This window comes from Propithecus coquereli, unplaced genomic scaffold (assembly GCF_000956105.1).
Source record: "Propithecus coquereli isolate 6110/MARCELLA unplaced genomic scaffold, Pcoq_1.0 Scaffold3, whole genome shotgun sequence".
NCBI classification, from domain to species: domain Eukaryota; kingdom Metazoa; phylum Chordata; class Mammalia; order Primates; family Indriidae; genus Propithecus; species Propithecus coquereli.
In genome coordinates, this window is record NW_012148618.1 from 15,874,776 (window position 1) to 15,884,009 (window position 9,234).

A 9,234-nucleotide genomic window follows, 5' to 3' on the forward strand; every position below is an offset into this window, starting at 1 on the left:
GATTTTACATCCTTATATTTTTTACTTAACATTGTATGATAATTTCCCCATTTTTGTTACATAGGCTTTATTTTTTTCCAACTTTTTTGGGGAAAAATTCAAACCTACAGAAAGTTCAAAGAAAGTATGGTGGAAACCTGTATACCCTTCACTTAGATTCACTACTTTTTAACATTTTGGGCGGATCTCCGCCGGGCGGCGGGAGGGGGCGGGGCTCGTCGGTAACAAGGGAGGGGCGGGGCTCCGCTCCCTGACAGGGTCTTCCTCCCCCCGCCCGGAGGCGAAGAAGGGGCGAGGGCTTCCAGCCCATGTGGACGCGCGCCAAGTGAAGTGGGCGACCCCGGGGCAGGGAATGCGACTCCTGGACTGAGGGTGAATCCTCCACGTGTCGCCACGCGTGCCCCTATGGGGCGCACACCAGTCCCCATCTGTTCCTGCTCCCTGTCTCTCGGCTCGTGCGAGGCGCGGAGAGGGTAGCTCCCAGACTCCTGGGTCTGGGGCGCCCTCCGCCTCTCCTCTCCCCTCCAACGAGGCCTCAAAACCGGGGAACAATATTCTAGGAGAAAAATCTAGGGAGGGCAAGAGAAGAGGCTGTTCTATAAGACGTGTCTGTAACAGCCCACCCCATCCCCGTGTTACCCCACCTACCCCCTCCCATCCAACTGTACACCGCACATTCCCGAATCTACATTGCTTCCCAATGCAAACACGTCTCACACCACACACAAACAACTCCCTGGAGACACCCACTACTCCCGTGGCGTTTTCACACGCGCTGTCCTCATACGCAAACAGCTCTCGCGCAAACACCCCCCACCCACGGGCGCGCCCGGCCCTGACGGCAGTACGCACACACGCAGAAATACCTTCAAGTCACATCCCGGGTTTCATTGTCAATCAGATTAGTGACAGAATGGAAACAGACAAGTCAATAAATCAAGTCTAGAAACAGTTCGGATGTTGTCTATCACGAACTCCTTAGAGGCTCGGATGCTCAAGTGCTAGGCATTTTTGTCTTAGAAATAAAGCCCATCCCTCACCAGAAATGTAGCCCTGAAGCCAAGGCCAACGTTTACTTTTGGCTCTGCTGGGAAGGTAGCAGCCTCACCTCACCACCGCCCCTACCCCACTGCTTTAGTGCCTCCCCACTCCCAGGCTCATACCTGCCTTTTGAGGGAGCAAAGAGAGCAATGAAGCCCTAAAGGGAGGGGAGTTCAAAGCTGGGGGAGTAGAGGAGGATGTGATGGCCAAACTGTGAATCTCCTAGGATTCCCAGGGCCCCAGATCTCAAAATATTTGTTGAGTTCCTGCGTGGCACAAATGTTAGTGAGTGTTATATATGGGACAGTGCTTTTCAAATTTTAATGTCAACAAGAATCTTTTAGAGGTCTTGTTAAATTGCAGGTTCTGATTCTGTAGGTCTAGCTGGGGTGGGGTCCCAGACTCTCTAGTTCTTTTTTAGATTTTTACTTTTTTCAGGCCCTGTTCCCTAGAGGTTAGATCCAGACAGGCTCTCAGGTGATAGGGGCTGCTGGCCCTCCACCACACTTGGGTTAGCAGGACTGTAGGAGATACTGAAAAATCTGATCTTGTGCCTGGTTTTGTGAAACATAATAGAGAACATAACGTGCACATTTTTAAAATGTGTAGTTTTAAAAATTGACTAACAATGCAAAGCTGGACATAGAGGTGATAAATACAGGAAGAACAGTCCAGTTAATCCTTATGGGAGGAGGGTCTCCACAATCACCAAGTGTGAGGGCATGGGAGGATCACAGGCTAGGAGCCCAACGGTTGTGGGCTCTAGCCAGATATTTGGGGAAAGTACTCTAATGCCACTGATCCTTGCTTTCCTTATCTCTGGAAAGGGCGTGATGATCATTGTGTGAGGATTAAGGGAGACGATGAATATGAACAAGTTTTCAAACCTGTAAAAAGCTTACAATGGAAGGTGTCACATGAGAGGCCACATGGTCAAAAAGTATAGAGTGGAGCTGCTGACAGGTCAGAGGAATGAAATCAATCAAGTCTGCACCCTTCATGCAGGAGGTAGATGTGAGCTAGGTAGGATTTGGACAGATGAAGCAAAAATCATTCCAAGCCAGGAGGTCAGTGTGAGCTGGGCAAAGGCACAGAGATGGGAATCAGCATACCATAAAGAAGGGGAATATTCATGGTGGGGAAAAGTAGGAATAAAGTTAGGTGGGAAGAAGGGAGGATGTCATGAAAGTAGGGTTTAAATGATTTATTATAATTCCTGAGCCAGGCATGGTGGCTCATGCCTGTAATCCCAGCACTTTGGCAGGCCGAAGTGGGAGGATAGACCCTATCTCTATTAAAAAAAAAAAAAAAGATAAAAAATTATAATTCCTTGTGTGCACCATGCATTTACTCTTGTTTTAAATGATCTGTTAATGTGCTTTCCTCCCTCACCAGAGTGTGAGCTGCTCCTGGAAGCAGGAAGTGTTAAGCACCTCAAGAGGGCCAGGCATCTTGATGGGAACCAAGGATACAGAAGTGAGGTAATCACAGCAAGGCTCCGCTGAGAATTGGATGTAGTTTTCTAGATCCAAATTCTTGCATGTTAATCATTTCCCATAGAATCTGGATTCTGTAGGGAAGTAGGGGTGTTCCCGTCATCTACTGCAGAGCCTGTCACCAAACAACAGCTTAACAAATGTTTAAATGAATAAAGATAATTTCTCTTATTCCTTAGTTTGTATAGCTATAATTGTGGTCTACAAACGATTTTACATCCTTATATTTTTTACTTAACATTGTATGATAATTTCCCCATTTTTGTTACATAGGCTTTATTTTTTTCCAACTTTTTTGGGGAAAAATTCAAACCTACAGAAAGTTCAAAGAAAGTATGGTGGAAACCTGTATACCCTTCACTTAGATTCACTACTTTTTAACATTTTGCCATATTTGCTCTATCCCTTCCCTTCCTCCCTTTCTTTCAGTGAAAATTGCAAATATCATGACATTTCAGCTGTAAATACTTCAGCAGGCATTTTCTAACAATAAGGAATTTTTCTATAGGGCCACAAGATCATTATCATACTTAGGAAATTTAACATTTATTTAATAATATTGTCTATTATACAGTCCTCATTAGATTTTTCCATTTTTCCTAAATGTGTCTTTTATTGTTTTTTTTCCTGATTCTAGATTCAATCATTGCATTTGTTTATTAAGTTTCTTTAGTCTATTTTAATTTTGAACAGTCCCCCCCACTCTTGTTGCTAGTTGGTTTTTCATGACATTTATTGTTTTGAAGTGTCCAGGCCAATTATCACGTAGAATGTCCTGCATTCTGGATTCTTCCATAATTTCTTCATGATTAGATTCAGGTTAAACATTTCCGAAGAGAACACTACCTAGGAGACATTATGGACTTTATAGTGTGTCACATCAGCAGGTCCATAAAGCCTATTCGTTCCTTTATTGGTGATGCTAGGCTTGAGGACTTGGTTAAGTTGGAGTCCACCAGATCTTTCCATTTTAAAATTTAAAGTAAGCTGTGGGTGATGTCCTGAGACCTTTTTAGCTATCTGCTTCCAGCAGCAGTTTTATCCATTGATTTTAGCCTCTGTTGATCATCTGTGCTTATACTAGGAATTGCAAAATAGTGATTCTCTAATTCTATTATTCCTTCTGCATTTATTAGCTGGCATTCTTCTGTAAAAAAGAACTTTCTCACCTCTGCTTCCCTTTCCACCCCACACCTCACATCACCATGGAGTGAAAAATTCTTTTCTTTTTTTATTCAACATGATATAATCCGTTATCATCATTATATTATTATTATTATTTTTGATGCTCAAATTGTCCCAAATTTGGCCAATGAGAGCCTTTTCAAGAAGCTCCTGTGTCCTTTTCTCTTGGTCCCATCAATTTTTAAGCACTTACTTGCTTTCCCACACAAGATGTTCCAGACTCACCTTGTACCTCCCCTGCTGCGGACCTAGAATCAGTCATTTCTTTAAGGAAATCTTACTCCTTTTAGTTGGAAATGGTATTTAAAAATTGACTTTTTACTTTAAAAATGCTTATTTAATATGTCACCAAATGAACATACCTCAGTTTAGTTCAACGTTGTCTTATTTGTTGAGCACTTATGCTATTACCAATCTCCCTCTTTCTAAATAACTGTAATGAGCGTCTTTATGTAGATAACTTTTCCTAGTTTAGGATTATTTCCTTTGGTGAGACTCTCAAAAGTAGAATTATTGGGGCAAAGTATAAATGGAAGGTTTTAAAAGTCAACAATGACTTCTAAGTGTCAAATCCAATAATTTTGTCTCCCCCCGCATTGACTTCTTTTGCAGCACCTGAATCTGCTGACCTCCCCAGTTAACCTCCCCCAAACTTTCATTTAAATGACAATCTCCTGGTTTTTCTCCTCCCTCTTAGACCACATTCCTCCCTTAACCTCCTAAAGTCATGCATGTCCCAAGGCCTACTCCTTAACCCTCAATTTTCTCACTGGGTACTGAGTGTCGTGTCCTATCTCCTGTTTGCCTGACTTTGGGTGCCCACTTCTGTCCTGAACTTTGATCCCTTTTGCCTTCTTTTTTTCTTTTTTGACACAGTCTTGCTATATGCCCAGGCTGGAGTGCAGTGGCCTGATCACAGCTCACTGCAACCTCAAACTACTGGCCTCAAGTGATCCTCCCGACGCGGCCTCCCAAAATGCTGGGATTACAGACGTTCTGGGATTACAGGTGTGAGCCACCATGCCCAGCCAGTTTTGCCTTCTTCTAAATCTGCTCCTTGCCTTTTGTCTGCACCTTTGTCTTGGGTTCATATATGTCCATAACCTTGACAGGACAACCACATCCTACTACTCTCTCACATGTACACTTTATTCTTTGGGATTCTGGATATTGAAATCGAGCTTCATTTGGACCAAATTTTGTTTGGTCTATATTGTTTTTGTCACCTCAGTGTTAAAAAAAATAATTAAATTAGGTACCAATATTTAAGAATTTGCAAAATTCCTGATTGCTGGCTTCTTCTGAAACATCAGAAGATCTGGTTCATTAGGCTCATGTCCTCATCAAGCACAACTGGTGGAAGACGAGTAGCCTGGGTGCCATTAGATAAGGCCACATCTCCAAAGACCATCTTAGGCCTTAGGATTTCATTGAAGCCCCAAGTCAGTTGCTTTTACCACCAACTTTCACTTTTTTTCCCCTTAATATAGAGTTAAGAGGAAAGTGCAATATCTCTCCAGGTCATGTCCTTGTCAAGGATGAGAGACAGAAGAAAGAAAGAAAGAAAAGAAAGAAAGAAAGAAGGAAGGAAGGAAGAAAGAAAGAAAGAAAGAAGGAAGGAAGAAAGACCTAAAAGGGCTACAAGTTACTAGAAAAATGAGTGGGAGAACACATTTTTCTTTTTAGTGGAAGCACATGCTATTTCTATTTGATATGAAAATAACATGGTTCTGTGTTGAAAGAACACCACTTAAGATGCAACCACAAAGCAAAAACCTTGCCACTTCACTTTTATAGATTCCATAGAAAACCTCTGTTCAAATATTAATGGAGAGCCTGTGTGCTTGGAACACAAATGTGTAAGACTCAGTCCTGTCTTCAACAAACTTGAATTTTCTAACTTTAATGATTTGCGATTTCTAAGTTGAATCCTGACAATAAGAGAAAGGAGAGATGGGAGTGGAGGGTCTCCAAATGGATTGCCAAGTCAAGTCCCTTTACCTTACTCCTAATCAAGATGCTTTCCTGCCCTTCCAATGTGAAACCAAAATAGGGCTGGTCTGCCGCCCAGGCTCCCATCCAGAGGTTTTTATAGGTACGGTAAAGAATCCCTTTCCTTTATCATACCGACACAAACTCTTCCCCCACCTTCCTAGCCTGGAGTCTGGGCCTGGGGAGAAAAAGGACAGGACTGGAGATGGGTGGAGATTGCTCTGGAGTAGACAAATTCTTCCCCATAAAGAGAGTTTGTGCAAATCTGCCTTTATGCAAATCTATTGCCTCACGTTCTGTTCACTTCCCATCACTTGAGTTGGGGGGGGAGGGTTTAGGGGGGACAAGGAAGGGAATATTTGAGTTTTATGAAAGAAGCGAGGAGGGATATATTTACATACATATATACATACACAATTATTTGTCCATACAAGGAGTGTCATGGAAAGATGTGACTGGAAACTGTCAATAATTGTGGATAGGGTGAAGAATGAGGAGACACTTTTCACTAGACTTCTGTGCATGTATTCTCGATTTAAAAATAAACGTCCTAATTTTAAAAAATAGATGAAAAGGGGAAAAAAATCACAAGGTCATGAGCGCGCTGTTTTGCTGGTGTGGAATGATTTAGACACCGATATTGGAGAGGAAAGGGATTTCAACTGTTTCATCTGAAGCTGTATTCGGAGCATTAAATGAGAATTACAGGAGGCACTGATCTTTGGGATGGCTCAATTTTCAAGGGAGAGAGAAGGAGCGGTTCGTTTCAAGAAACTGAATTATGATTTATACAAAATGTTACGGACTGGGAAAAAAACATAAGGCGTACCCCTTGCCGTGCCATTGTTCCCACAATGCCGTGACTCGGATTCGAACCGAGGTTGCTGCGGCCACAACGCAGAGTACTAACCACTATACGATCACGGCGAGCTACCGGGGACCTGTCAGGCTGTTTGTCTGATTGTCCTCTTCAGCAGTCATAGGCCTTCCCAGTCTACGCGTCATTAAATGGCCCACCTATGGGGCGGGGTTCCGGCCTGACGCTGAGTCTGAGAACGCGCAGGCGCATTGCACTCTCGCCAGTGGCTTGGGTGCTCTTGTTTTGGGCTGTTAGGCATGGGCGGTGGTGATGATGAAGTGGGTTCCCTGTGAGCGCAGTGGGAGTTTGGGGGAGACCGCTTGGGCATCCAGGAACGGGGCTGGCTGGAGCTCAGACTGTCCTTGGAGTCGCCGATGTCCTGTGCCCTGGAGACCCCTACAGCGAACCCTCCAGGGTTCCCAAACCTGGACGGGACGCTCCTCAGGAGTTCTCCTCCCCGCTGGATCTTCCAGCAGTAACCCAACGCTGCCTTTGCGGACTGCGTAGACGCCCCCAGAACCGGATTGTCATGTAGAAGAAACTCAGTGAACGCATCTCCCCCTCCTGGTCCCCGTCTTCCCAACACCCACTTCCTTCCAGCCTCTCATACTCTCCCAACAGCCCTGACTCCCTCCGCTATGCTCCCGCTGGGCCAGGCGCCCACCTCTGTTGTGTTTCTGGGCGGCAGCCGGAACCGGCTCCGGTTTTTCTTCTTGTCCATCTGTGCTCCCGCCCCCACGGCGCCTAGAACCGGGCCGAGTACACAGTAGGCAATGGCTATTGGCTAAATTGAAGACGTGCCATTGGTATCTGAGAAGTGAATCCGGAGTGACCAGTCTCGCCAGTGCCACCTACTCCAGACAACCCCCTGCAGAGCCGCCAGAGGGATCCTGCTAAACACTCATTGAATCCTTTCACTCCTGCATCGCTCACCCTCACCGCCAGACTGCAGGAAATTTGCCTGCCTTTTCCCGCTCATCTCTTGGCTCTCCCTCCTGTAGTTCCCCATTCCCTAATTATTTGCACTCCTCGTTCAGTCAACAGGTCCTTGAGAAGCGCCTACTGCCAGGCCAGAGCCTTTGGGCGTTGTGGTGGTGGGGACTTACAAAGAAGACTGAAGGCTTATAAAGAGGAATCATAATCTTTCTTTTCCAAGTCTTCTTCAAGCCTTTGCACACGAAATTACCCTGGCTGCTTGACAAATTCCCATTCTGCTTTTAAGAGCTACCTCAAAGGTCATTTCCTCTGCGAAGCCCTTCTCTTGCCACGGTTAGGAGTCCGCTCCCAGGGCTTCTGTGGAAGTCGGCACATAAGTCTATGACAGCATCTTTCAGCCTAGCGAGCGCTCTGCGATTTGTCTCCAACAATTCCCCTGGCCCCGGAGAAACCTGAAGGCTCTATGTTTCGGAAGTCCAATTCAGCCAGAGCTAGCATAAATGTTCTTTCTAACTGTCACAAGAAGCCTGGGGTTCATTTCCCAGAATGTTACAAACTCAGGATAAAAATGGGAGAGTGCGATAAAAAGCAGCTCCCCTGCCGTGCCATTGTCCTCACAATGCCGTGACTCGGATTCGAACCGAGGTTGCTGCGGCCACAACGCAGAGTACTAACCACTATACGATCACGGCGAGCTACTGGGGACCTGAAGTTTAACTTCCTCGCCTGAACTCTTCTCTGTTTAAAGCCCCGCCCCTTTGCAATGTCATTGATTTGTCATTGTTTGTTCCCGCCCATCTTCCATCTAGCCGCACTCTGCGTCCACGCAGGCGCACTGATCTCCTCTGCGTTCTGGATTTTTGTTCCTCTCTTGACCGCGAGCCAGACACCCCGGTTTCTCCACGGCGAAGGCTGCGCTCGGGGCTCCCCTTCCCCTGCTCTTCAAGGAAGTTGTGAGCGTGAGGAAACTTGAGTTTCCTTCTTGTAGAATTTAAGAGACAGCTCCAGTCCCAACCAGAGTCCGTTCAGATAGCGTGACAGCGGGCGTATGGAGAGCGTTAGAGGGACTTGGGGCCACCATTCGGGAGACCCTGGGGCTTCACTTCAGTACGGGCCTCACAGGAATCCTTTAGCCTGCAAAGCACTTGCATATTCCCTGAGGTCCGTGCAGACCGCCAAGCGGAAACCCGGCTTGGGAGTCCACGGCGCCCGCTCTTTTCCTGGGCGAACGTGAGTGCCGGAGGGGAAGTTCGGGAAGGCTGGAACCCGAGCCATCTAGACAAGAAGGACGACACTCGGTCACGCATCTCATGTGGCGTCCCGGTAGCTCGCCGTGATCGTATAGTGGTTAGTACTCTGCGTTGTGGCCGCAGCAACCTCGGTTCGAATCCGAGTCACGGCATTGTGGGAACAATGGCACGGCAAGGGCGCCTTTTTAGACCTGGGAACCCCCGTTCTTCTCCGTGGTTAATTGCGAGAGCTGCTACGTATTATTAGGTCAGGGCTGAAATTATAACAGAGCAATTACGTGTGCACAAAAAATTCTGTGTACGCTCTGGAACCTTCCTTCCCATTTTTAATTCTTAATCTGCCAATGAATCAGCCACCCACCCTCTGTCTTCCCCAATGTGTGATTATTTTATTTTTGTATATATCCTGTGTGTTACTCTTTCTGTTTCCTTATTTGACCCTTATCAATGGTCAAATCATATATTAGTTCCTCTA

At 45.8% G+C, this 9,234-nt stretch overlaps 3 non-coding genes across 3 annotated transcripts; 1 reads left to right on the top strand and 2 right to left on the bottom strand.

The window, feature by feature from the left end:
• Positions 1-6,569: 6,569 nt before the first annotated feature.
• TRNAH-GUG lies at positions 6,570-6,641 on the bottom strand. The gene has a single exon. It is a non-coding gene; the product is annotated as a tRNA-His (tRNA).
• A 1,488-nt stretch (positions 6,642-8,129) lies between these two features.
• On the bottom strand, positions 8,130-8,201 carry TRNAH-GUG. Its single transcript has one exon. It is a non-coding gene; the product is annotated as a tRNA-His (tRNA).
• A 638-nt stretch (positions 8,202-8,839) lies between these two features.
• Positions 8,840-8,911, top strand: TRNAH-GUG. The gene has a single exon. It is a non-coding gene; the product is annotated as a tRNA-His (tRNA).
• Positions 8,912-9,234: the final 323 nt, after the last annotated feature.